General features: G+C 39.7%; 1 long non-coding RNA gene across 1 annotated transcript in view; it reads right to left on the minus strand.

The window, feature by feature from the left end:
• Positions 1-1,256: 1,256 nt before the first annotated feature.
• LOC138844073 (uncharacterized) overlaps positions 1,257-27,911 on the minus strand; it is a 212,686-nt gene continuing 186,031 nt past the window's right edge. The window contains exon 3 of the long non-coding RNA XR_011379473.1: positions 1,257-1,931. This is a non-coding gene — a long non-coding RNA (uncharacterized lncRNA). The remainder of the gene's footprint in view (positions 1,932-27,911) is intronic.

The raw sequence follows: 27,911 nt of genomic DNA on the forward strand, positions 1-27,911 counted from the left end.
CAGAATGGGAAGAATCACTATGTTCCTAAATTTGTATATATGAAATGAATGAAGTTTGTATACCTTAAATAAAAGGCTTCTAAGTAAAAAAAAAATAAAATAAGGAAATGTATTACCATTTTACAAGACCAATATTTTGATTAACCTTTTGATAATAAAATGCCATTTGGACAACTGGTTAGTCACAAATATGCAGCTAATTCAACCAATACCTGTCTGAAGTTGTCTGACAGAATACTTGCTTTCAAAAGATTACCGAAGAAAACAGTGTTAAAAAACGTAGTGCTTTCTTTTTCTTTCCAGAAGAGTTTTTTGCATTTTATGTAAATGTCATTGCAGGAAGACAAAGCTTATTTTGTTCCAGCACTTCATGATCTAAATTGTGATCCATTAAAATATTGTGGAACATATATTCTGTTAGAAAAACACAGCCATTCTTGACACTTACTCCAAAGATAAGCATTTAAGTTCCATGGAACTTATCATATTTCTTCTCTTGATCTGTCATTTGATTTTGGTACAGTAGACAGCTGCTACACAGCTCTCTTAACTTCCTATCAAAGCAAATTACTGGAAAACTGGGTAACTATGGCAATAAGGGGTGGCCCCCATTGTTTTTCCAAGTCAGTCATCTCAGCAGTGTTAGTGAGTTGTGAGTGCTAACCAGTGGGGAAGTTAAAACCAGCGTACCTTTGCAAAGCTTTAGATTGTGAATCCTGGGATGGAAACACTCAAATAGAAAGGCCAGTTTCCATGGCAACAGGAGCAGCTCCTATTGTTTTAGTTTGTCACTCATCACAGCAATGTTTGCTTTGGGAGACTGTGCTAAGCATTTCTAGCCACATTTTGTGGTGGATTCAAGAGACTGAATGGCAATGATGCTATGGATACTAGGATATTTGTCTTTGGGGATAACCTAGAATAAAGTAATCTCTCTGATTCCAGTGGAAATTGTAAATAAGTAGCAGTAGAATATAAAGAAAAGTTGAGATAACTAATTCCTTTCTGGGACAACGATAGCAAAGTATGTATTTATGTGTATGTTTATCTGTTAGTGGTATGAATGGAAATGAGAGGTAAAGCAGGTTAAGGCATATTAAAACAAGAAATATAAAGAATATAAAGAAATCATTCATGATTTTCTTTTAAAATAAGAGTGGAAAGATAATAGCTTAAAGATAAACATATATTAAATATTCATATATTTAAGATAGTATTAAATACTACTTAATATTAAAGATTCTTCTTGACAGCCACCCTCCCAAATGCATATGCTGATGCTTATGCACCAATAGGGAACTACTAAGAGCTGGAGACATGAGGTGATTATCTCATGAGGAAAGACACCTTCATGAATGATATCATGAGAGAAGTGCAAGGAATCTGTTCATCTTTTAGCCCTTCTGCCATGTGAAGACACAGCGTTGGCCCCTTTGCCATAAGTGGACACAGCAACAAGGTGCCATTGTGTAAACAGGGAGCAGCCTTCAGCACACACCAAGTCTGCTAATGCTTGGTTTGAACTTTCTAAGCTCAAAACCTGTGAGACATAAATTGTTTAATAAGGGGTCCATTCTGTTGTGGGTTTTTGTTGTTGTTATAGCAAGAAAAATAGAATAAGACAGAAATTTATGACACTAAAAAGTTTTCCCAGGAAGATCATGACTCTTGATCAATGTTGATCATATATGGTGATGGAAGAATTTGCAAAAAAAACCCCTCATCTTTTCAGAGTTTAACTTGTAATCCTGGGGAGTAAAACTGTGGAAAATTTAGTTACTTTTGATTCCCATTCTTTATGGATCCCTAAACCGAAGCAAAGAAATAAATAAATAGCCTTTAAGAATTACTGAAAAGGGCACAACCAATATCATCATCTTTAGGATGTCCGTTCATTGCAGACTTGACAACCATCAGCACAATTTTCTTTTCTATAAAAATATTAAATATACAAGAAATTATAAGCTAAATATTCAGAGTTAGTATTTTTTATGATTTTGTCTTATTTCTCTTAACATCAGTTACTACAATGCGATAAGTATTGAATCAAGCACATTATCTGCATTATTTCACTTAAATATCACTACAAATGTTGGGAAAGTTAATATTAACCTTGTGTTCAGAGGGACAACAGTTAGTTGGCATGGTCCACTACTAAATTCTATGACAGATCATTCTCATTTTTTTAATCTCCCCAAATCAGAGCCATATTTTTGTGGTATCTTATTATTTCCTGTGTCTAATCGACTTGTACACTACCAATAAGTTTCTTAATAGACAGACATAATTATAAATGACTAAGTACCCTTTTCATTAGTGGACTTTGCTAAGTCATTTATGATTACATGGTTATAATACATCCTTGTGATCTCAGCAAGTATACAGTGAGCAACTATGAAGGTTCTTCTAAAAAGTTAATGCAAAATGTTATGAAAAAACTATCCATAGATTTAAGATTTATTTTTGCATCAAAAATAAATATATTTTCATTTTTTTCATGATTTCTAAAAAATATCTATTTTATTTATTGTTTTTGACAGGCATAGTTAGACAGTGAGGGAGAGACAGAGAGAAAGGTTTTCCTTCCATTGGTTCACCCCCCAAATGGCCACTATGGCTGGCACGCTGCACTGAACTGAAGCAAGGAGGCAGGTGCTTCCTCCTGGTCTCCATGCGGGTGCAGGGCCCAAGCACTTGGGCCATCTTCCACTGCACTCCCGGGCCACAGCAGAGAGCTGGACTGGAAGAGGAGCAAACAGGACAGAATCCAGCACCCCAACTGGGACTAGAACCCGGGGTGCCAGTGCCGCAGGGGGAGGATTAGCCAAGTGAACCGCAGCATCGGCCTACCTATTTAATTTTGACTCAATAATTTATGTATATTTACCATGTGAAGTTTGCATAAATGTATAGTCTACACAATGTCTAATCAGTGTTAAAATATATTAAATTACCTCAAACATTCAAAATCCTTTCTTCTAGCATTTTTAATGAAATATAAAGTGTGTCAGCAATCATCTATATTCATCCTACTGTGCAATAGAATATCAGAGTTTCTTACCCTTATCTATACATTAATCAACATTTACTCATTTCTCCCTCCTACTGTCTCCACCTTGGGTAATCATCCTTATACTCTCAACTTCCATGAGATCAACTTTTTATATTCCATATATGAGTGAGATCATGCAGTACTTGTCCTTCTGTGTTTGGCATATTTCACTTAACATAATGACCTCCTGTCCCTTCTGTGTTGCCGCAACTGACAAGATTTCATCCTTCCTCTGCTGACCTCCATGAACTCTTTTAGACACTCATATTATTTGTAGACTTGATAACAAGTCATGAATATATATGATGTGCATTGTTTTTTCAGATCATTCTTTTGGAAGTTGCAGCACAAGATATTTCAGCTGCATTTAATCTTTCTGCCTAGAAATAGAAAAGATGCAGCCAGGGTTGATGGTCCATAAAATACTGAGGAGACATCTGGAGAAGGAAGTGTAGTTCAGGCCCATATGGCAGAAACAGTTTGTTCAACCCTGGAACATTAAGTCTAACTCTCCAGGGACCTGTTCAACAGTGTGTGTGCTCCCTGTAAGTTATATGTCTTAATTCCAACTCTAAGATTAAGTAGAATATGTCTAAGAGAAAATCCATGTTTGTTATTTTTGTCTTTTATCAGATTTTGGTCTCATTAAAGTAAACAGTGCTTTTTCAATGCAAATTTCCCTTAAGTTTTTTCCCAGTTGAAATATATTCATAGTTTTTTTTAAAACTATTATTTAATAAATATAAATTTCCAAAGTACAGCTTATGGATAACAATGGCTTCCCCCCCCCATAACTTCCCTTCCACCTGCAACCCTCCCATCTCCCGCTACCTCTTCCATTCCATTCACATCAAGATTCATTTTCAATTATCTTTATATACAGAAGATCGATTTAGTATATATTAAGTAACGATTTCAACAGTTTGCACCCACATCGAAACACAAAGTGTAAAATACTGTTTGAGTACTAGTTATAGCATTCATTCACATTGGACAACACATTAAGGACAGAGATCCTACATGAAGAGTAAGTGCACAGTGACTCCTATTGTGGACTTAACAAATTGACACTATTGTTTATGGTGTCCGTAATCAACATAGGCTCTTATAACGAGCTGCCAAGAAGCCTTTTGAGTTTGCCGACTCAATCTTTTTTAGACAAGGTCATAGTCAAAGTGGAAGTTCTCTACTCCCTTCAGAGAAAGGTACCTCCTTCTTTGATGGCCCCATTCTTTCTACTGGGATCTCACTTGCACAGATCTTTCATTTAGGATTTTTTTCTTTTTTGCCAGAGTGTCTTGGCTTTCCATGCCTGAAATACTCTCATGGGCTTTTCAGCCAGATCTGAATGCCTTAAGGGCTGATTCTGAGGCCAGAGTGCTGTTTAGGACATCCACCATTCTATGAGTCTGTTGTGTATCCCACTTCCCATGTTGGATCGTTCTCTCCTTTTTTAATTCTATCCATTTGTATTAGCAGACATTAGTCTTCTTTATGTGATCACTTTGACTCTTAGACCTATCATTATGATCAATTGTGTACAGAAATTGATCACTGGGACTAGTGAGATGGCATTGGTACATGCCACCTTGATGGGATTGAATTGGAATACCCTGGCACGTTTCTAACTCTACCATTTGGGGCCAGTCAGCTTGAGCTTGTCCCAAATTGTACATCTTCTCCCTCTCTTATTCCAACTCTTATATTTAACAGAGATCACTTTTCAGTTAAATTTAAACACCTGGGAATAATGGTGTGTTAATTACAGAATTCAACCAATAGTATTAAGTAGAACAAAAAAAATACTAAAAGGGATAAAGTATTAAGTTGTACATCAACAGTCAGGACAAGGGCTGATCAAGACATTGTTTCTCATAGTGTCCATTTAACTTCAACAGATGTCCTTTTTGGTGCTCAGTCAACTGTAACCTATCAGGGAGAACATATGATATTAGTCCCTTTGGGATTGGCTTATTTCACTCAGCATGATGTTTTCCAGATTCCTCCATTTTGTAGCGAATGACTGGATTTCATTGTTTTTTTTTTTTTTTTTTTTTTTTTTTTTTTTTTTTTTTTTTTTTTTTTTACTGCTGTATAGAATTCTATAGAGTACATGTCCCATAATTTCTTTATCCAGTCTACTGTTGATGGGCATTTAGGTTGATTCCAGGTCTTAGATATTGTGAATTGAGCTGCAATAAACGTTAAGGTGCAGACCGCTTTTTTGTTGGCCAGTTTTATTTCCTTTGGGTAAATTCCAAGGAGTGGGATGGCTTGGTCGAACGGTAGGGTTATCTTCAGGTTTCTGACGAATCTCCAGACTGACTTCCATAGTGGCTTGACCAGTTTGCATTCCCACCAAGAGTGGGTTAGTGTCCTTTTTTCCCCACATCCTCGCCAGCATCTGTTGTTGGTAGATTTCTGCATGTGAGCCATTCTAACCGGGGTGAGGTGAAACCTCATTGTGGTTTTGATTTGCATTTCCCTGATTGCTAGTGATCCTGAACAGTTTTTCATGTGTCTGTTGGCCATTTGGATTTCCTCTTTTGAAAAATGTCTATTGAGGTCCTTGGCCCATCTCTTAAGTGGGTTGTTTGTTTTGATGTTGTGGAATTTCTTGATCTCTTAGTAGATTCTGATTATTAATCCTTTATCAGTTGCATAGATTGCAAGTATTTTTTCCCATTCTGTCGGTTGCCTCTTCACTTTCCTAACTGCTTCTTTTGTAGTACAGAAACTTCTCAATTTGATGTAATCCCAATTGTTAATTTTGGCTTTGACTGCCTGTGCTTCTGGAGTCTTTTCCAAGAAATCTTTGCTGGTGCCTACATCTTGCAGGGTTTCTCCAATGTTCTCTAATAATTTGATGGCGTCGGGTCATAGATTTAGATCTTTAATCAATTTGAGTGGATTTTTGTGTAAGGTCAAAGGTAGGGGTCTTGCTTCATGATTCTGCACATGGAAATGCATTTTCCTAGCACCATTTAATGAATAGACTGTCCTTGCTCCAGGAATTGGTTTTAGAATCTTGATCAAATATAAGTTGGCTACAGATGTTTGGATTGATTTCTGGTGTTTCTATTCTGTTGCATTGGTAATCCATCTGTTTCTGTACCAGTACCATGCTGTTTTGATTATAATTCCCCTGCAGTATGTCCTGATATCTGGTATTGTGATGCCTCCGGCTTTGTTTTTTTTTTTTTAACTTTTATTTAGCAAATATAAATTTTCAAAGTGCAGTTTATGGATTACAATGGCTTCCCCCCAATAACTTCTCTCCCAATCGCACCCCTCCCATCTCCCGCTACCTCTTCCATTCCATTCACATCAAGATTCATTTTCAATTATCTTTATATACAGAAGATCGATTTAGTTTATATTAAGTAAAGATTTCATCAGTTTGCAACCATATCGAAACACAAAGTGTAAAATACTGTTTGAGTACTAGTTATAGCATTACTTCACATTGGACAACACATTAACGACAGATTCTACATGAAGAGTAAGTGCACAGTGACTCCTGTTGTGGACTTAACAATTTGACACTCTTGTTTATGGCATCAGTAATCTCCCTAGGCTCTAGTCATGAGTTGCCAAGGCTATGGACACCTTTTGAGTTCCCCGACTTCGATCATATTCCCACAGGGTCATAGTCAAAGTGGAAGTTCTCTCCTCCCTTCAGAGAAAGGTACCTCCTTCTTTGATGGCCCTGTTCTTTCCACTGGGATCTCACTTGCAGAGATCTTTCATTTAGGTCTTTCTTTCTTTCTTTCTATCTTTCTTTCTCTCTCTTTCTCTCTCTCTCTCTCTTTCTTTCTTTCTTTCTTTGCCAGAGTGTTTTGGCTTTCCATGCTTAAAATACTCTCATGGGCTCTTCAGCCAGATCCGAATTCCTTAAGGGCTGATTCTGAGGCCAGAGTGCTGTTTAGGACATCTGCCATTCTACGAGTCTGCTGTGTATCCCACTTCCCATGTTGGATCATTCTCTCCCTTTTTTATTCTATAGGTTAGTATTAGCAGACACCAGTCTTGTTTGTGTGATCCCTTTGGCTCTTAGACCTATCAGTGTGATCAACTGTGAACTGAAATTGATCACTTGGACTAGTGAGATGGCATTGTTACACGCCACCTTGATGGGATTGAATTGGAATACCCTGGCACGTTTCTAACTCCACCATTTGGGGCAAGTCAGCTTGAGCATGTCCCAAATTGTACATCTTCTCCCTCTCTTATTCCAACTCTTATATTTAACAGAGATCACTTTTCAGTTAAATTTAAACACCTAAGAATAATTATGTGTTAATTGCAAAGTTCAACCAATAGTATTAAGTAGAACAAAAAAAAATACTAAAAGGGATAAAGTATTAAGTTGTACATCAACAATCATGACAAGGGCTGATCAAGTCACTGTTTCTCATAGTGTCCATTTCACTTCAACAGGTTTTGTTTTGTTGTAAAAGATTGCTTTAGCTATTCAAGGTCTCCTTTGTCTCCATATGAATTTCAGCATCATTTTATCTGAATCTGAGAAGAATATCATTGGTATTTTATTTGGTATTGCATTGAATCTATAAATTGCTTTTGGGAGAAGGGACATTTTGATGATGTTGATTCTTCAATCCATGAGCATGGAAGATTTTTCCATTTTCTGGTATCCTCTTCTATTTCCTTCTTTAAGATTTTGTAATTCTCATCATAGAGATATTTAACATCCTTCATTAAGTTTATTCCAAGGTATTTGATTGTTTTTGTCCCTATTGTGAATGGGATTGATCTTAAAAGTTCTTTCTCCACCATGGCATTGCCTGTGTATACAAAGGCTGTAGATTCTTGTGTATTGATTTTATATCCTGCTACTTTGCCAAACTCTTCTATGAGTTCTAATAGTCTCTTAGTAGAGTTCTTTGGATCCCCTGAATAAAGAATCATATCATCTGCAAAGAGGGATAGTGTGACTTCTTCCTTCCCAATTTGTATCCCTTTAATTTCTTTTTCTTGCCTAATAGCTCTGGCTAGAACCTCCAGAACTATATTGAATAGCAGTGGTGAGAGTGGGCATCCCTGTCTGGTACCAGATCTCAGTGGAAATGCTTCCAACTTTTCCCCATTCAATAGGATGCTGGCTGTGGTTTTTTCATAAATTTCTTTGATTGTATTGAGGAATGTTCGTTCTATACCCAATTTGCTTAGAGCTTTCATCATGAAAGGGTGTTGTATTTTATCAAATGCTTTCTCGGCATCTATTGAGATAATCCTATGGTTTTTCTTCTGCAGTTTGTTAATGTGGTGTATCACATTGATTGTCTTGCACACATTAAACCATCCCTGCATGCCAGGGATAAATCCCACTTGGTCTGGGTGGACGATCTTTCTGATGTGTTGTTGCATTCTATTGGCCAGAATTTTAGTGAGGATTTTTGCATCTATGTTCATCAGGGATATTGGTCTGTAATTCTCTTTCAGTGCTGCATCTTTTTCCGGCTTAGGAATTAAGGTGATGCTGGCTTCATAGAAAGAATTTGGGAGGATTCCCTCTTCTTCGATTGTTCTGAATAGTTTGAGAAGAATTGGAGTTAGTTTTTCTTTAAATGTATGGTAGAATTCAGCAATGAATCCATCTGGTCCTGGGCTTTTTTTGTTGGGTGGCTGGGCCTTTATTACTGTTTCAATTTCTGTCTCAGTTATGGGTCTGTTTAGGTTTTCTTTGTCTTCCTGGTTCAATTTAGTTAGGTTGCATGTGTCCAGAAATCTATACATTTCTGATAGATTTTCCTGTTTGCTGGCATACAACTCTTTGCAGTAATTTCTGATGATTCTTTTTATTTCTGTGGTGTCTGTTGTTACTTTTCCTTTTTCATCTCTGGCTTTATTGATTTGGGTCTTTTCTTTTTTTAGTTAGTTGGGCCAATGGGGTGTCAATTTTGTTTACTTTTTCAAAAAATCAGCTCCTCATTTGGCTGATTTTTTGTAATTTTTTTTTTATTCAATCCTGTTCATTTCTTCTCTGATTTTAATTATTTCTCTTCTCCTACTAGATTTGGGTCTGGTTTGCTGTAGGTTTTCTAGATCCTTGAGGTGAATTGAAAGCTCATCTATTTGGTGCCTTTCCAATTTCTTGATGTAGGCACCTATTGATATAAACTTTCCTCTTAACACTGCTTTTGCTGTGTCCCATAAGTTTTGGTATGTTGTGCTGTTATCCTCATTTACTTCTAGAAAATTTTTGATTTCTCTTTTAATTTCTTCTATGCCCCATTGTTCATTCAGGAGCATGTTGTTCAATCTCCATGTGTTTGCGTATGCTCTAGGGATTCCTGAGTTGCTAATTTCCAACTTCATTCCTTTATGGTCTGAGAAGCTGCATGGTATGATTCTAATTCTTTTGAATTTGCTGAGACTTTATGGCCTAGTATGTGGTCAATCCTAGAGAAGGTTCCATGTACTGCTGAGAAGAATGTAAAATCTTTAGCTGTAGGATTGAAAGTTCTGTATATATCTGTTAGATCCATTTTAGCTATAGTGTCGTTTAAATCTACTGTATCCTTGTTGATCTTCTGTCCTATTGATCTGTCTATTTCTGAGAGTGGAGTATTGAAGTCCCCCAGTACTATTGTATTGGGGTCTAAGTCTCCCTTTAAGTCCGTTAACAAATCTTTTAGATAAACTGGTGCCCTGTAGTTAGGTGCATATACATTGATAATTGTTATATCTTCTTGTTGTATTGATCCCTTAATCATTATATAGTGCCCCTCTTTGTCTCTCTTAACAGTTTTTGTGGTAAAGTTTATGTTGTCCGATATTAAGATGGCTATGCCCACTCTTTTTTCATTTCTGTTGGCATGGTATATCTTTTTCCAGCCTTTCACTTTCAGTCTGTATGCATCTTTGTTGGAAAGATGTGTTTCTTGTAAGCAGCAAATAGATGGGTTTTGTTCCTTATCCCAATCAGCCAATCGGTGTCTTTTAACTGGACAGTTCAGGCCATTAACGTTCAATGTGACTAATGATAAGTGGTAACTTTGCCCTGCCATTTGCCAAAGACAAGTTCTAATATATGCTTTGAATTCCCTGTGATCTTTTGCTGTGAGGTTTCCTTCCTTTATCTTCTTTCATATTGATGACCGTGTTTCTATGTTTCTGTGTGTAACACATCTTTAAGCATCTGTTGCAGGGCTGGACGAGAGCGAAAAATTCTTTCAATTTCTGTTTGCTATGAAAAGTCTTTATTTCACCTTCATTCACAAATGATAGCTTTGCAGGATATAATATTCATTTTGATTCCTCCTTAATATTTCATTTTCACGAGAGAGATTTTCTATCTTGTCCATTAAGGATTTCTGTAGTTCAAGAATTTGTTTTTGAGAACTTCTTAATGTTCTTATCAATTTTTTGAGATCTGCTTCTTGCATTTCTTCTATGTCATCATCTTCATAATCTTGAATTGTGGTGTCTTTTTCATTTGAGGGCGTCATGGTGACTTCCTTGTTTTTATTACCTCGGGTTTTGCGTTTGTTATTTGGCATATTGGAGATATTTGGTTTCTTCACTGTGGTGCTTTTTCCTGTTATACTATGACTCTAGATTAAGTGGACTATCTGTTTTTGATGGAGCCTTAGGGCTTGAGATGGGTGTGGCCTGAGAGCTCTGTTTGGTGTGTCAAAGGTGACACTCCCAGGTTAGGCGTGGTAGATCTCTCTCTCTGTCTCTTTCTTTTTTTGATTCAAAAGGGAAGTAATTCCGCACAGCTGAACGAAGTTGGAGGTAGTTAGCAGGCAAATGATATACCCACAGGAGCCAGAGATCGGAAGCTCTTTCCCAAGGACCACACAGGGAATCTGTTCGGCCCTCAGAGTGGGCTCAAATTCTCCTTCAGCCTCCCACTGGGTTGCCAAAGTTACAGAATTGTAGCGTCTCTGGAGATTACTCACGTGAATTCCGTGAGTTCTCTCCCCCACCGTCTCTTTTTTCACAGTCTCAGTTCAGTAGCACCACAAATTTACTAGGTCCTAATCTCCTGTTAATTCGCCCCGCCCAGAGTCAGGTTTTTCTGCTAGGCTCAGGGCCGGTGCAGACCTGAGGTCGCTCTGCTTATGACGTATGTCCAAGATCGTGCCTGCTCTTTGTCTTGCTCGCCCTTGAGAGGTGAGCGGAGAGAGAGAAACCTGTGTCCGTACCAGTCACCTTTTTTATTTTTCTCTCTCTCTCTTCCAGTTAGCCTGGTGAACTTTTCCCCCCCGGGCGTCGTTCCCTCTAGTCTCCTCTCTCCACTTGCCTGCCAGTGTCTCAGGCTATTGAGGTTCGGCTCACCTCGCGTTCCAGCGCTGGTGTGTTGAGTCTGCCGCTGGTGTCCCGAACTGTGGGCTCCCACGCTCTCCACGCAGGTCCGCTGTGAATCACGCGTTCCAGAAGAGTTTCTTCTGCTGTTTCCTCCCCTACTCTTCCTTGAACCTACAGTATCTCCACTTTTATTAAACTATCTCTCCCCGGACTATCAGTGTGCTCCCTTCCTATTCCGCCATCTTGCCTCCACTCCTGTTTTTTTTGTTTGTTTGTTTTTCCTGTGTCATGGCTTTTACTTTTGGACTATACCTCTGTGAATTAGAGGGGTGTGTTCTTTCAGTGAATTCTCTGAGACATGTCCTGCATATGACCAGGGAGCTCTGTTCAGTACTCCAGGGTGAGAGGAGTGTTCAAGGTGACACCCAAATTGGGCTTGGAATGTGCAGACCAGCCGCACCAAACAGAATCTGAAAAGCGGCGTGGGAATGAAAAGAGGGACAAAGTCGCAGAGAATGGAGTCAAGACAATGAACTGATCAAGTCTCGTTTATTGCATTGTCTCAGCGATATTTATACATAAAAGCAGTGGCACATCAAGGAAGCACAAAAGGTCCACAGACATCAACACATGCAAGCAGCTTATCTGCTTTTCTGCAACATCAGCCAATTTCCACAGAATGTTTTTGACCAGCATCTTCCCTTGGCCTTGACTTGTCCAAAGGCTGCCTACAATGGAATATGTCCTTTTTTTATCATAGGAAAGTTTTAATTTGCTCTGTTGGCATAGTTCTACACTCACCTCCTCTCTTCCAGGGAGACCAATGCCTGGTTGCTAGTTCCAGTGAGTATAATATTCATTCACGTTGTTATAAGAAACACCCAAAGAATCCATGCAGTTCTCAGTGTGAGCACAGATCCAGCAACAATGATCTTCACCAGGAAATCAGGGATCTTCAAGCATGTGAGGCCCCCCACAGTGACTACCCAAAGACCCAGCCACATCCTGCACCCTCACAAGCAGCCTCAATGTTTCCACATTCCAGCCCACAAGGCTTCCACAGTCACAAGCGCCCAGCCTCTATCATTTCTCACAGCCAGCCTCAGGCTTCTCTTGGCTGGTTGCTGGGGAATGAACATGAGCTGGCATGACTGTTATATATGCCCAAAATGAGACCTGCCACCTCTTGGTGAGTTGACACCAGCGCCAGGGATAGGAGAGAGAGGAACATGCCCCCCATTTTCCCCCTCTAGGTAAGCAGGTATACTGTCACCCACAGGGTTCTAAGATGGAATCATACCAGGCTCTTCTTGCAGCTTTATCACCAGTGGCTTGGGCTGCTGAAGTCTGATCTTACCACACTCTCCAAAGCTGGTGTTGAGGCTCCCAACTGCTGAGGTCTTCAGTTGTATGTCTATACCCTCCGTGTAGATCTACAGTGTCCCTCTAATTTGCATGGACTTTCCTCTGCTGTTTTCTCCTGAACTCTTCCCTGAGATTGTACTCTTTCCACTTTTTTTTAAAACCATCTTCCCTTAGACTAGAGCAGTAAGCTCCCTCCCTGTTCCATAATGTTGGTGTCTCTCCTTTAATACCTTCCATGACATTTTGTTATTTGAGGGCATGGTGTCCTTCCTTTGCATCCCCATAGCAATCCAAACATAATCCTTTCATAGAACCAATCAGGTTGATATTTTAAGTAAACATTTTACTTGTAGATATTCATAGATATTTATGTAATCATAAGAAGAAAATACACAGAGGTCTCAGGTATCCTTGACTTAATTCTTGACAAATGATAAGATCTTACTCTAGTATAATATCATAGCCAGGATATTGATATTGATGCAAGCAATATATAGAACAACTCCATCAAAAAACAGGTATATCATATTGTCCTTTGATACCAAATCTGGTTCAACATCACATTTAAACGCTATCCCATCATCCTTGACTACTGGCAACCATTAACCTAAACTCTATTTCTACAATTTTGTCATTGCAATAATGCTATACAAAGGGATACAAAAAGTATTTAATCATCGTTCCATTTTATTAACTTATTAGTTTTAAAATGCAGAGTTACAGAGAGAGAGGAAGAGTCAGAGAGTGATCTTCCATCCATTGATTCATCCCTCAAATGGCCCCAATATCCAGGAATGGATCAAACTAAAACCAGGAAATAGGAACTTCTTTCTGGATTTCTCATGTGAGTACAGGGACCCAAGTATTTGGGCCAAGCTCTGCTGCTTTCTCAAGCACATCAGCAGGGAGCTGGATCTGAAGTGGAGCAGCCAGCACATGAGCCGGCACTCATACAGGATGCCGGCATTACAGGCAGCACCCTAACCAGCAACACCACAACACTGACCCCAGTATTTAATGTTTTAAGATTACTTTTTCAGTAAGCATAATTCCATGGAAATCATTATACAACATCCAAGTTGTTTTGTGTGGCAATAATGAGGAAATACCACATCTTGATTAACCATTCACCTTTTGAACAACATCTTGGTGTTGATGGTTTCCGTTTTTCTTTTTTACAATTAGGAATAAAACTGTGATTAAAAATTCATGGACAAACCTTGTTTGAGTATAAATTTTCTCTTTTCTGTAATAAATGGCTAAGAGTGCAGCTGCTGCATTGTATGGCAGCTTGACATTGAGGTATTTACTATTTTACATCCCTCACTAGCAAGTATGAGTGATTTAGGTTTTTTTTTTTTTTTTGCCAACATTGTTGGTTTTCATTTTAATCATTTTAACTTAAAATAAATTAGAGTCTCAGAATACAATAGGAAAAACACTAAAACAGAAATACAGTTCACAGAGAAGATTAAGAAAAATCTCCTAATCCAATCTTGGGTAGAGATTCAAGGAGATCTTCTGAGAGAAGCAGTTGAATATGATGAAGCACTAAGGAGAATACTGCCAATCAAGGAGGAAAGGTAAAGGAGAAACATAGGGAGAGGTCATATTATGCCAACCTCACATAAGCGATGGAGAAACAAGTACTGGGGAACTTTGGAAAATATAAATGGATGTCAGGCAATGGGGCCTGTATATGATTAGGGGAAGACAGGGACTTGGTCGTAAATGTAATACAAAGAACCTTGCATGCATTGTTGGGAACTGGACTTTCTGCAGAGGGTAAAAGATTGAGAGGAGAAATGATGGTCTTCTTTTGAAACACAGCTTTTCCTATTCCCACCTGGCACTTTTGTCATTTAGACAACTAATATGTGGGCAGGAAAAGACAAGCCAGTGAAGGAATTAGAGAAGAAATGGTGAAAACATAGGAGGTGAACATTTTATAGTCAGAAACCTGAAGGATCTCAAGTAAAATGGAAATCCAGTGAAGTGTTCAGAGGAAAGGTCATCAAAATACACTCATGGGTCAAATTCAGCCAACTATTTGCTGTTACAAATAATGACTGGAGCACAGCCACACCTGTTCATTTACTTACTGCTATGAGTGGTTTTTAAGCATGATGACAGAATTCAGTAGTTGAGACAGACATTATCTATCACAGGAAAAGAGTGTCCTCTGAATTTACTACTAAGCAGCCAATGGATGAATCTGTGAGAACAGTTTTAGTTGGAATCATTGGTGCTAAACATAAAGAACTGGATGAAAGGAGCAATAAAGAAAACCAGAGGCAACACTTTCTATGTATTCATCCTCCCATAACCAACACATTACCTCACATTCCAATCTCTAGCATCTCTAGTCATAGGTGAGAAAACAGAGATTCAGATAATTTGTGTAACTTGACCAAAGCCCAAACAGGTAAGCAGAAGTCAGAACTAGAACCCAATACTGTTACATCAAAACCTTTTGTTTTTGCTGTATTTTCTCCCTACACTTAAGGCTAGAGAGCCCAGAATTAAAGCCTTATGATATTGTTTAGATTCCCAGAAATTGTAGAACTAGAAGGCAAAGCATTCTTGCAAAGAAATGACATCTTGACACCTCATCTGTTATCCCTGCCACCTGTTAGAATAAAGGCATAGGATCATTTAAAAGCTATGCTCAATTAATCCAAATCATTCTCTCTCCAAATATAAAGAATTCTTGCTCCCTGGACTCTTCTAATTTACAAAAACTGCCTACTCAGAGTAAGTTTTTGTAGACATAATGGAGCTCACTTACAACAACATCTGTTCTGAAGTATTTTTCACAACAAAGAGAATGAAAAAATGCAATCTGTTAAATTAATAGCCATTAAGGGAACAATAATACCAATAACAATAGAAGGAAAAGGAACAGAAAGAGTCCTGGTAGCCCAGAACCTCATTGCAAGAAAGAGGTCTACATGAAACACCTAAAAAAAAATGGAGTCTTTTTTTCAAAATGTAATGTATTACTGTCCAAATACTCAGGAATATCTCATGTGATATGCATTTGTGCCATTTTTATCAAATTTCAACTTAATAATTTTAAGTAAGATTAGCAAGATGGAAGAATAGGGTTGATATAATGTATATCACCATTCATTAGAGACCGCTTTATAGAAGCAGTGTTCAACACTGGATGATTTCACACTTTAGGAGACATTGGGCAATTTGGAGACATATTTGAATGTTGGAACCTGGGGCATAATTATGAAAGGAACCTGGGGAAATAGGCGCTATTGTTACCTCACAGGTAAAGGCTAGGGTTGGGGCTCTACATCCCACAATGCACAGCATAGTGTTGTATAATAAAGAAATTTCTGGCCCAAATGTCAGTAGTGCTGGTTGAGAAACCCTGCATCAGATGAAGACACTGTGGCATATCAGCATTCTAGCCAAGGACATAGTCATCACCACACACTTACACGTTAATCACTCTTGGTCAATTATCATTTACAAAATAATAGAATAGACTCCTTAAACTATAGTATTGCAAAGGGTAGTCTTAATGGAAGAAATACCACTGGGTTGATTGAAAGTATAAATAATAATGTATTATATAAGTATTAGTAGATTTTTTTTAATTTATGAAATAAAGATTGAGCTTCCTCTTCAAGATGGAATTATGTACATATCTAAAGGTATGGAAATAACGCCTTGGACCAGAAGCCTGAACTGCATAAAAACAGTACAACAAAGAGGCACGTTGCCAATTTATCCAGGAAGAGAGAGATAAATGCATGATTCAAAAGTGTATTTGTTGAACAAGCTGCAGCTGTGTATAACTAATACCTAATTGCTCATCTAGAACATATTATCTATCAGGCGGAACAAAAGTAAGTAATTTGCTATGATCTACTGAGATGATTTACCAAATTACTGCATAAAAATACACTTAGCTCATATTAAAGTTATGACACCAGCCATTCAAACACCAAAGTGTTCGTAATTAATGGTGGTTTGACCCAACTTTCCTTTGTAGGTTTTAGAAAATATTTTTCAGGAAATAAATCAAAGGCAGTGTAAAATCTTCTAGTGGACATGAGAAATTGACATCAACATTTTTCTTTCAGAACCACTACAAAAATTTCAACAAAGAATGACATTCAAAAATTATAATATGGGAATGTATCAACAATAATTTTAAATATAAATAAGATGGGGCTCGCCTTGTGGTATAACAGGGTCAAGCTGTCACTTTTAACACCAGCATCCCATATGGGCACTGCTTTGCTTTCAATCCAGCTCCCTGATAATAATCTAGGAAAGCAATAGGGAATGCCGCTAGTTTTGGGGCCCCTGTATATACATGGGAGACACAGATATAAACTCTTGGCTCCTGGCTTTGGTCGGGCCAGTCCCAGCTGTTACAGTCATTTGAGGACAAAATCAGAAGATGGAAGATCTCTATCTCTCCCTCCCTCCTTTTCTCTCTGTAACTTTGTCTCTCAAATCAACAAAATAAATCTTTAAAAATAATGAATATAAACATGATTTAGAGTTCTAATGGTGGCTTACCTTTTATAAAGCAAATTGCGCTTGGTCCTCTTTGTCCATGGGTTCTGCATCTACACAATCACCAACCTTGAATTAAGCATCCACAGATTTTAGTGTCCCTGGCAGTCCTGAAACCTAACCCCCATGGATATTAGGGACGACTGCATATACACATAGAAGTATATAAATTACTTTGAACCAAAATGTAATGGTGATAGACTCTACTTTCTTGGATCTTAATAATTTTGGAGTGAATATAAACTATTTGAATGCTTGAAATAAAAAAAAAAGCCTTCTGGTAGCTAAATTTGTAATCCAGAGAGCACTATAAACTTACTCTGGTAAACTGAATAATTGCTTGGGGCTGGTGCTGTAGCATTGCGGGTAAAGCTGTCGCCTGCAGTGCCAGCATCGCATATTGGTTCCGGTTCTAGTCCCGGCTGCTCCATTCCCAGCTCAGCTGTGGCCTGGGAAAGCAGTAGAAGATGGCCCAAGTCCTTGGGCCCCTGACCCATGTGGGAGACCTGGAAGAAGCTCCTGGCTCCTGGCTCCGGATTGGCACAGCTCCAGTCGTGTGGCTACTTAGGGAGTAAATTAACAGATGGAAGATTCTCTCTCTCTCTCTCTCCCTCTCTCTCTCTCTCTCTCTCCCTCCCTCTCTCTCTCTCTCTCTCTGCCTCTCCTTCATTTCTGTGTAACTGAATTTCAAATAAATAAATAAATTAAAAATGAGTGAAACTAAAACAACTGCCGACAATGGTATCAAGTTTAAAAAAATTGAATAATTACTCTCAATTCATCATTCTTGTACTATATTAGAATTACAAACCCCCTGCTTTTGTCATATGACTTTGAATTACCTCTCACCAATTGGAAAGAGCATATTTTCAGGGCTGGCGCTGTGGCTCACTTAGTTAATCCTCCGCCTGCGGCACCGGCATCCCATATGGGCACAGGGTCCTAGTCCCAGTTGCTCCTCTTCCAGTCCAGCTCTCTGCTGTGGCCCGGGAGGGCAGTGGAGGATGGCCCAGGTGCTTGGGCCCTGCACCCACATGGGAGACCAGGAGGAAGCACCTGGCTCCTGGCTTCGGATCAGCGCAGAGCTGGCCTTGGCGGCCATTTGGGGAGTGAACCAATGGAAGGAAGACCTTTCTCTCTGTCTCTCTCTCTCTCACTGTCTATAGCTCTACCTGCCAAATAAATTTACAAAAAATTTTTAAAAAAAGAAAGAAAGAGCATATTTTCTTATCCCGCTTAGCCATATGACTTACTTTGTCCAATAGAACCTGGGTTCAAGTGACAATATCTTCCTGAAGCTATAAACTGAAGCCTTAAAGGTCCTTTCACAATTACGCTCATCCTTTTTTGCTTTTGTGCCATTTGCTATTGGAGGAACTTGCTTCAGATTAATTAATTAGACATGTGGAGCTGACCTATAGAACACCATATGTAGGAAGCCAAACAAATTTTTAGAGTTTATTTGTTAGGCAGTAAAAACTGATTATTATACTTAAAAATATGTTTCCACCATTGTTTATACCATGGATATTTGATGTTTACCTCCTTAACACATATTCCCTCATCTATCTTTATAGATCCATCACTACTTCCATGTCATTTAGAAGGTGCTAGAACAGGCTTCCTACATAAACTGAATCCTTGGGTACTCCCCAAGCCACTAAGTGATTCCAAATGGGCAATGATTCTATATAATTCATTCAGAATAAGTTTCAGAACTTTTGAAAGAGCTACAAGAGAGGAAGTTCTTTGTTTCTGCCTGGTTACTGGTAGGAGAGGAAGTTTAGGTTCCTGAAGACATTCTGTTAGCATAAAGAGAAGACTTTAATTATTTATACTTAAGCAAACAAAGTTGAAAATAGAGGTGAAAAAAGAAAGAAACAAAGGCTTGATTATCTGAGGCAGTCATTGAATCTCCCTCTGGATTTCTTCTTTGTATATATTGATAATTCCCTCTGATTCCCTAACCTAATTTGAATTTTCTGCCATTGAACATAGTTTCCTAATGGATATACCATTTCTGATTTTAAAATAAAGGTTAGGAACTAGAGAAAATATTTTAAATATAATTTTCCTTTACTTGAACTAAAGCATTCAGCCATTCTGTGATGTGCATAGGAGGAAGAATTTACTGCAGAAAAGGAACAATTATAAAAGCATATGCAAAATACATGTTTAAACCTTTTTATTTATACAAGTGAATATAATTATGACATAATTATAGTTTATCCAAATCCCAACATGAAATTAGCATTTCAAAGATATAATAGAATTATAATATTTTCCTATAGGACATAATTTTTTTTCAGTCCAGACTGAATTTATAATCTTCCAAGCTTCACATGAAATTTAAGAGATGATCTTTAAACTCTATTAAATTTCAAATGAACAAGTTTAATCCTATATTTATGAACAAAGCTCAAAAAACTCTGATGACAGAAAAATAATGTCTATTCTGATGTCAAGTAGGCATAATTCCATTTTTCCAAATAGCAGAGATGAAATGTTTTCTCTGTAATTGGGCAAAGGAAATTTATTTCTATTTGTTAATCATATTGTCAGAACTCCATGAAAATTTTTTCTTAGTAATCATCAGTAATGTGTGTACATTGCCAAAAGTGGCTAAGTATTTGGTAATTATATTATCAGAGATTAATATTTAACCTTTGGTTGCTTAGCTACTCTTATATTTTGGAAAATAGTCTCTTTTTCTGACTATAAATGTAATAAGTACTCATTTTATGCAATTTGAACAATACTAAAAGGTACAAAGGGGAAATGGAAGCCAACCACGTTCCAATCTCAAGGTATTTGTGATGGTTGGCATGTTGGACTATTTGTCTCCAGAATTTGCTTTCTATAATTACATTGTTTATACAAGTGTGTACCTTGTTTCTTTCCTTACTATATTTGAGCATTTCCTTGTTAAAAAACAAGAAAGACTTTCAATGACCTTCCATCTCATTTTAAGGAAGAGCCACAGAGCCTTACAAGTGTGGCTCAATCACTTCACGCTGCTCTCACAGGTCATCATGGACTAGGTGGCTGAAACACAGTGAACATTTGTTTCTCACAGTTCTGGGTGCTGGGAGTCTGAGATCAGAGCACCAGTGTGGTTCTGCTGAGAATCCTCTTCTGAGCTTGCAAATTGTTGTCTCTCCTGCATTCTCACATGACAGAGAGCAGAGAGGAAGACGACTGTTTTATATTTTCAAAGGAGTACCAAACTCATTCCCAGTCTTCTGTCCTCGTGACCTAATCACCTCTAAGGTGACCCACTTCTTAACACCATCACATTAGAACTTAGGACTTGAACACTCAAGTTTTGAGGGGCACCAACATTCAGTCCATCACCTTCTCTCATTATCTCTCTGTTCCACCTCCTCCCTCCCCCACAACCTGACTGGTCAGAGCAGACTTCTCACTCATCTTCCAACTTACCAGGATGGTTCTGCCTTAATCCCTTTGTACTTGCCTTTGGACTAGCTGAGTGCTTTTCTTCCTAATATGCAGAACTCATACTACTGTCTCCCCCAAGGAGACTCACCAAGATCTACCTGGTGATTATGGTTACGGTAGCTGTGTGACCTTGAGAAGCCTGTTGAATTTCTCCATACTTTGGAAAATAACTACCCAGTAGGTCTGATCTGAGAAATAAATACATCTACATTCCAAAACTCTCTTCCTTATCAGCTTTGTCAATCCTGTAGGATTGAAATTTCAGTTTTTCCATAGTTCATTTGTCATTTTGTAGCATACACTGTGAAATATTGATTATTATTGTTATTGTTTCAAATGAGTGATATTAAGTTTATTGCATACTATCATATCTTTTTTCACTAGATTATAAATTCTACCAGGTTAAGGACTTTTCACCTTGAAGAGTTCATGGAGCAAAAATGTACTCAAAACAAGTTAAGCTAATATACTCTTTACAAGGCGCTCATCATTCTAAACTTTTTAATATACTAATCATTCACATCATACAACACCCTCAGGCAATATAGGTATTATCATTATCATCTCCTTTTTACAAATAACAAACTTGAGGCATTCACATCTTAAGTAGTTTTTCCAGCTGATAATGCTAATAAGAGATGAAGGGAGGATTTGAACCCAGGCAGTGTGCTTCCTGAGGGAATACACTTGACCATCATCATGCTGTGTTGTAAGACGCATGCATTAAGTGAACAAGAACAACAAACTGAAGAAGGAACCCTATTACGGAAACAAGACTAAGCTTTTTTCATATTTCTAAACTTCTAGTGGAAAAAAAAGGAATCCTACTTCCTTTCAGACTCTGCTTTCCTAACCACAAAAATGCAGACAAGAATATAGAACACTGAGGCTTTCGTTTTTTAATCATACTTTTGCATGAGAGGAACATGAGCCACTTTCCTTCCAGCCAGGTGTCCAAGGGTGTTGGATTTTCCTTCATTCCCTACATCACCTTCTGCTGACCTCCTCCTCCACACTAATGTTTGGCACAGTAAAAGCAAATGACCTTAGCTAACCAATACATTTTCCCTTTGACTTGGACACATTATATTTTTCCTTTTAAATAATATAGTACAACTTATCAGTATGATATTAGTAACAGCAATTCCCAAATATTTTCAATTCACCAAAAAAGCTAGTTTTTTCCTAAACCATACTATAATTGCACTTTAATATGATACCCTTTATTAAGATAGGAGTTGCTTGCTGCTAACATTATACATTTGTCTGTAGATGTATTATGAAAGCCATACTTTCTAGCTTGGCTGAGCTCTGCTATAGCTTTGTTCAAGCATGTCATTTAAGAGAGAGTGGAAGCCACCTCCTTTAATCCTGGAAACAGGGTGACTAAATTACTATTCAGGTCAGATTCCAAGATGGTAGAACAGGGAGGGAAATTACTGATGTAGTTTAGGGAAAGACAGTTTAAAAAAAAGTGGAGAAGTACAATTCCAGGAGAGAGTTAGGAAGAAAACTGCAGTGGAAATTCCACGGAAGTAGAGGGATGCCGTGGATGTAAGTGGAGGGGGTGGGTGACAGATGAGCTCAGACGCAACACAGGACCCCAGCAGCGAGAGACTCAGCAAAGAGGCAAGCTTCAGAGAGTGAGGTGAGACCAGAATGCAGCAGCCCAAGCTACCAGCAACAAAGCTGCAGGCAGAGCCTGGCATGAGTCTGGCCTGGAGCACTGTGGAGGGCAGTGTACTTGCCCAACTAGAGGGAAAAACAGGGGCACCTTTCTCACCCCCAACTCCTGGACAACAGTGCTCTGCAATTAGCTGAGGATGGCACTATTTTGGACATATGTAATACCTGTGCCAGCTTGTATCTGGGTGCCCAGGAAATAGGCAAGAGGAGACATCTGACTGGGAAAATTGACAGGAGGCTAGGCACTCATGTAGGACTGTGAGGTGCCCCCACTTGCCAGCATATCACAGACTCTGCGACTTAGGCTGCCTGGGTGGAGTAAGTACAGATGGCTGGCACTGTGGGGAGCAACTCAGACTAGACTAAGTTACTCGAATTAAGACTTATTCTATGCATCTGCTCTCCCACAATATGGCGCTGAGAAGGGAGGAAACAGCTTCTACACAGCTGCCTCCAGTTCAACCAATAAGCTGCAGGAGCTGCTCCTGATTGGAGGAGAGCAGCGTACTCGGCGTGTGGGTAGCAGAGTTGGGATTGGTGGAAGAGGACTATAAAGGAGGAGAGAGACAACATGCACCAGGAACATCTATCTGAAGGAACACCTGAGCAGCCCCCAAGAGAGCCGGCCGGCGGTGTGCCGCTCCCCCGCGGAAGTGGGGAAAGTGGCAGGGGGAACCGCCCTTCCACGGAGGTGGAAGGGACAGTAGCCAACCCGGAAAGAACCAGCAGCAAACCCGGGAAGGGCCGAGCAGACGAAAGAACAGCACAGGGTCCTGTGTCATTCCTCCATGAAGAGGGGGAGCGACATAATGGTGCCGTGACTCGGATAGGAAGCCTAGGCAGGGTCTAGTGTCGTTCCTCCGTGAAGAGGGGGAGCGACATGGCACTAGCAATGTCTCTACCTCTCTGTGGATAGAACAGACTGGCAGGGCAGAGTGGATCCTTGATGCCCTGTTACTGTGGGAGCCTTGTGTGCTGGGGAACACTGTGCATGCAGGGGAGAGTGTAGAGCGTGGTTCAGTCTCTGGGCAGTCTCTGTGGGTGGCTCCACACACATGGGCTCCCTGATTGCCTAGGGAGGATCATTGCTACAAGATTCGTGCACACACAAAAGACTGCACAGATCCTCTATGTGGTCCCTGAGAGAGCGCAGATGAAAACTGCACCTACAGAGGATAGCATCTGTACATTGGACACCTTGGAAGAGAGAAGGTGAGGGTAAGAGTATTCCTACATTGTCCAGCGCTGCGGCTCAATAGGCTAATCCTCCACCTAGCGGCGCTGGCATACCGGGTTCTAGTCCTGGTCGGGGCGCCGGATTCTGTCCTGGTTGCCCCCCTTCCAGGCCAGCTCTCTGCTATGGCCCGGGAGTGCAGTGGAGGATGGCCCAAGTGCTTGGGCCCTGCACCCCATGGGAGACCAGGAGAAGCACCTGGTTCCTGCCTTTGATCAGCATGGTGCGCCGGCCGCAGCACACCGGCCATGGCGGCCATTGGAGGGTGAACCAATGGCAAAGGAAGACCTTTCTCTCTGTCTCTCTCTCTCACTGTCCACTCTGCCTGTCCAAAAAAAAAAAAAAAAAAGAGTATTCCTACAGAGCTGATCAAACTCTGCCCTCTGATAAAAAAGAGAGAGAGAGGGAGAGGATTTACCACACCCAACTTGAGTGTCACCTTGGATACTCCCCTTACTCTGCAGCACTGAGCAGAGCTCGGAGGCCACACCCAGCACACGACTCTGGATATTCACTGAAATAGAAGACACTTCACTTAGCCACAGAGGTAGTCCAAATATAAAAGCCATCAGAGGGGGAAAAAGAAACCCAAAAATAATTGCATAAATGCAAGAAACAAGAATAAGAAAGACAGCATCATGACCCCAAAGGAACACAGCAACACCTCAATACTAGAATGGGAAGATGAAGAGATTGATGAAATGCCAGGAACAGAATTCAAGAAATTAGTTGTTGAATTATTTAAAAGTAATCAGAATCAATTTAAGGGACACTATCACACAACCCAACATTTGGGTCTTAAGAGTCCCTGAAGGCATGGAGAGAGAAAATGGAATAGAAGGCATTTCTCGTGAAATAATTATGAAATCTTCCCCAATTTGGAGAACTTGGGTACATGAAGCACATAGACATGACAAGAAAAATCCTCACTGTCGCTCCCCCACTCGCGGAGGAACGACACCGGACCCTGCGCTGTTCTTTTTCCCTGGCCCTTCCAGGGTTTGCTGCCTCCCCTCCTCCCCCGCCTCCGCGGAGGGGCGGCACCCCCGCCACTTCCCCCACTTCCGCGGAAGAGCGGCACACCGCCGGCCGGTTCTCTCAGGGGTTCCTCAGATGTTCCTCCTGCATGTTGTCTCTCTCCTCCTTTATAGTCCTCTTCCACCAATCCCAACTCTGCTGGCATTCTCTCCCCACGCGCTGAGCACGCTGCTCTCCTCCAATCAGGGGCAGGATCAGCTCCTGCAGCTTGTTTGTCAAATTGGTGAGGCAGCTGTGTGGAAGTTGTTTACTCCCTTTCAGTGCCATATGGTGAGAGATCAGATGCACAGAATTAGTCTTAGCAGTTCCAGTAGTTTAGTCTAGTCTCGGTAATCTCAGTATTTGTCCTCAGTATTTATTTGTCCACAGTCTTAGTACTTATTTGTCTCCTGGGCAACAGGCCCTGCCATGTTACGGGAGACGGGCCCTGCTCCCCACACTTCACAATAACACAATTTAGTCAATCTTTCAAAAGTAAAACATAAAGAAAAAATTTGAAAATGTACACAAGAGAAATACCAGATGACTTTCTGAGGATGTCCAATTAGACTCATAGCTGAATACTCATCAGAAACCCTATGGGATAGAAGAGAATGGTGAGACATATTCAAAGAATTAAGAATAAAAATTGTCAACCCATATCATTGTAATCTTTGAATATCTCATTTATGAATGAAGGTGAAATAAAGACTATCCATAACAAAAAGAAATTGAAAGAATTTGTCAGGGCTGGTGCTTCCTGCCGTGCCGACATCCATATGAGTGCTGGTTCGAGTCCCAGCTGCTCCACTTCTGATTCGGATAACTTTCTATGGCCTGGGAAAGCAATAGAAGTTAGCCTAAGTATTTGGGCCTCTGAACCCACATGGAAGATCTGGAAGAAGCTCCTGATTCCTGACTTCGGATTGGCACAGCTCCAGACATTGGCAGCCATCTGGGAAGTGAACCAGCAGATGGAAGACCTCTTCCTTTCTCTCTGCCTCTACCTCTTTGTAACTCTGCCTTTCAAGTAATCTTTTTTAAACAAAAAGAATTTTTCACCACTCATCCAGCCTTGCAAAAGATACTTAAAGATGTGCTACACACAGAAACACAGAAACATGGTCATCACTGTGAAGGAAGGTGAATGTAGAACATCTCCCAGTAAAGGTACAAAGGAAATAACAAGTAAACAATAGAAATATTTATGGACGGTGGCTTGGTCAGCATAGCCCTGACTGTTAATGAACAACTTAATACATCATCCCTCTTAGTAGTTTTTTTATCTGTTCTACTTAATATGACTGGTTTAGTTCTGTAATTGATGCACAGTTATTCTTAAGTGTTGAAAATTAACTGAAATGTGATCCCTGTTGAACATGGTGGTGGGAATGGGAGAGGGAAGAGATGTATAATTTGGGACATGCTCAGGCTGATTTGCCCCAAGTGGTGGAGTTGGAAGCATACCAGGGGATTCCAATTCAATCCCATCGAGGTGGCATGTACCAATGCCATCTCACAGTTCCAGGTGATCAGTTTCAGTTCACAGTTGGTCATGGTGGAGGGACTGGGAGTCAAAGGGAGCACATAGACAAGTCTAGTACCTGCTAACACTAACTGATGGAGTAAATAAAGGGGAGAGTGATCCAACATGGGAAGTGAGATACTCAGCAGACTCATAGAATGGCAGATGTCCTAAATAGCACTCTGGCCTCAGAATCAGCCCTAAAGGCATTCGGAGCTGGCTGAAAAGCTCATGAGAGTATTTCAGGCATGGAAAGCCAAGACACTCTGGCAAAAGATCTCTGCGAGTGAGATCCCAGTGGAAAGAACAGGTCATCAAAGAAGGAGGTACCTTTCTCTGAAGGGAGGAGAGAACCTCCACTTTGACTATGACCGTGTCTAAACAAGATAAGAGTCGGAGAACTCAGAGGGCTTCCATAGCCTTGGAAACTCATGACTGGAGCATAGGGAGATTACTGATGCCATAGACAGGAGTGTCAATTGGTAAAGTCAACAACAGGAGTCACTGTGCACTTACTCCTCATGTAGGATCTCTATCCTTAATGTGCTGTACATTGAGATTTAATGCTATAACGAGTACTCAAACAATATATTTCACTTTGTGTTTCTATGGGGGTGCAAACTGTTGAAATCCTTACTTAATGCATACTAAACTGATCCTCTGTAAAAAAAAAAAAAAAAAAAAAAAAAAAAGAAATTATCAATTCCCAACTTGACTCTCACTGGGATTAAACATGACAATAGGTCTGCTCTGATTTCATCATCATTTAAAAAAAATCATCTATTATTTTTCACTTTATGTTTCTGTGTTGGAGCAAACTGTTGAAATCCATACTTAATGTATACTAAGCTGATCTTCTGTATATTAAGATAATCGAAAATGAATCTTGATGTGAATGGAAGGGGAGAGGGAGTGGGAAAGGGGAGGGTTGTGGGTGGGAGGGACGGTATGGGGGGGAAGCCATTGTAATCCATAATTCGTACTTTGGAAATTTATATGTATTAAATAAAAGTTTAAAAAAAAAAAAAACTGAAGCAGAAAAAAAAAAAAAAAAAGGAGAGAACAATCCAACATGGGAAGTGGGATACACAGCAGATTCATAGAATGGCAGATGTCCTAAATAGCACTTTGGCCTCAGAATCATTTGGATTTGGCTAAAAAAGCCCATGAGAGTTTCTCAGGCATGGAAAGCCAAGACACTGTGGGGAAAAAAAAAAAAAAAAAAAAAAAAAAAAACCACCACCTAAATGAAAGATCTCTGTGAGATTCCAGTGGAAAGAAGGGGCCATTAAAGAAGGAGGTGCCTTTCTCTGAAGGGAGGAGAGAACTTCCACTTTGATTATGACCTTGCCTAAATAAGATTGGAGTTTGTGAACTCGAGAGGCTTCCATAGCCTTGGCAGCTCATGACAAGAGCCTCAGGTGGTTACTGACGCCATAAACAAGAGTATCAGTTGTTAAATCAACAACAGGAGTCACTGTGCATCTACTTGGCATGTAGGATCTCAGTCCTTAATGTGTTGTACTAGAGAATTAACGGTAAAACTAGTCTTTATTTATACTTTGTGTATCTGTGTGGGTGCAAACTGTTGAAATCTTTGCTTAGTATATATTAAGTTGATCTTCTGTATATAAAGATAATTGAAAATGAATCTTGATGGAGAATGGGATGGGAGAGGGAGTGGGAGATGGGATGGTTGCGGGGTAGGGGGAGGAAGGTTATGGGGGAAAAAGCCACTATAATCCAAAAGT

The sequence above is a fragment of the Oryctolagus cuniculus genome, chromosome 10 (genome assembly GCF_964237555.1).
Source record: "Oryctolagus cuniculus chromosome 10, mOryCun1.1, whole genome shotgun sequence".
Classification (NCBI taxonomy): domain Eukaryota; kingdom Metazoa; phylum Chordata; class Mammalia; order Lagomorpha; family Leporidae; genus Oryctolagus; species Oryctolagus cuniculus.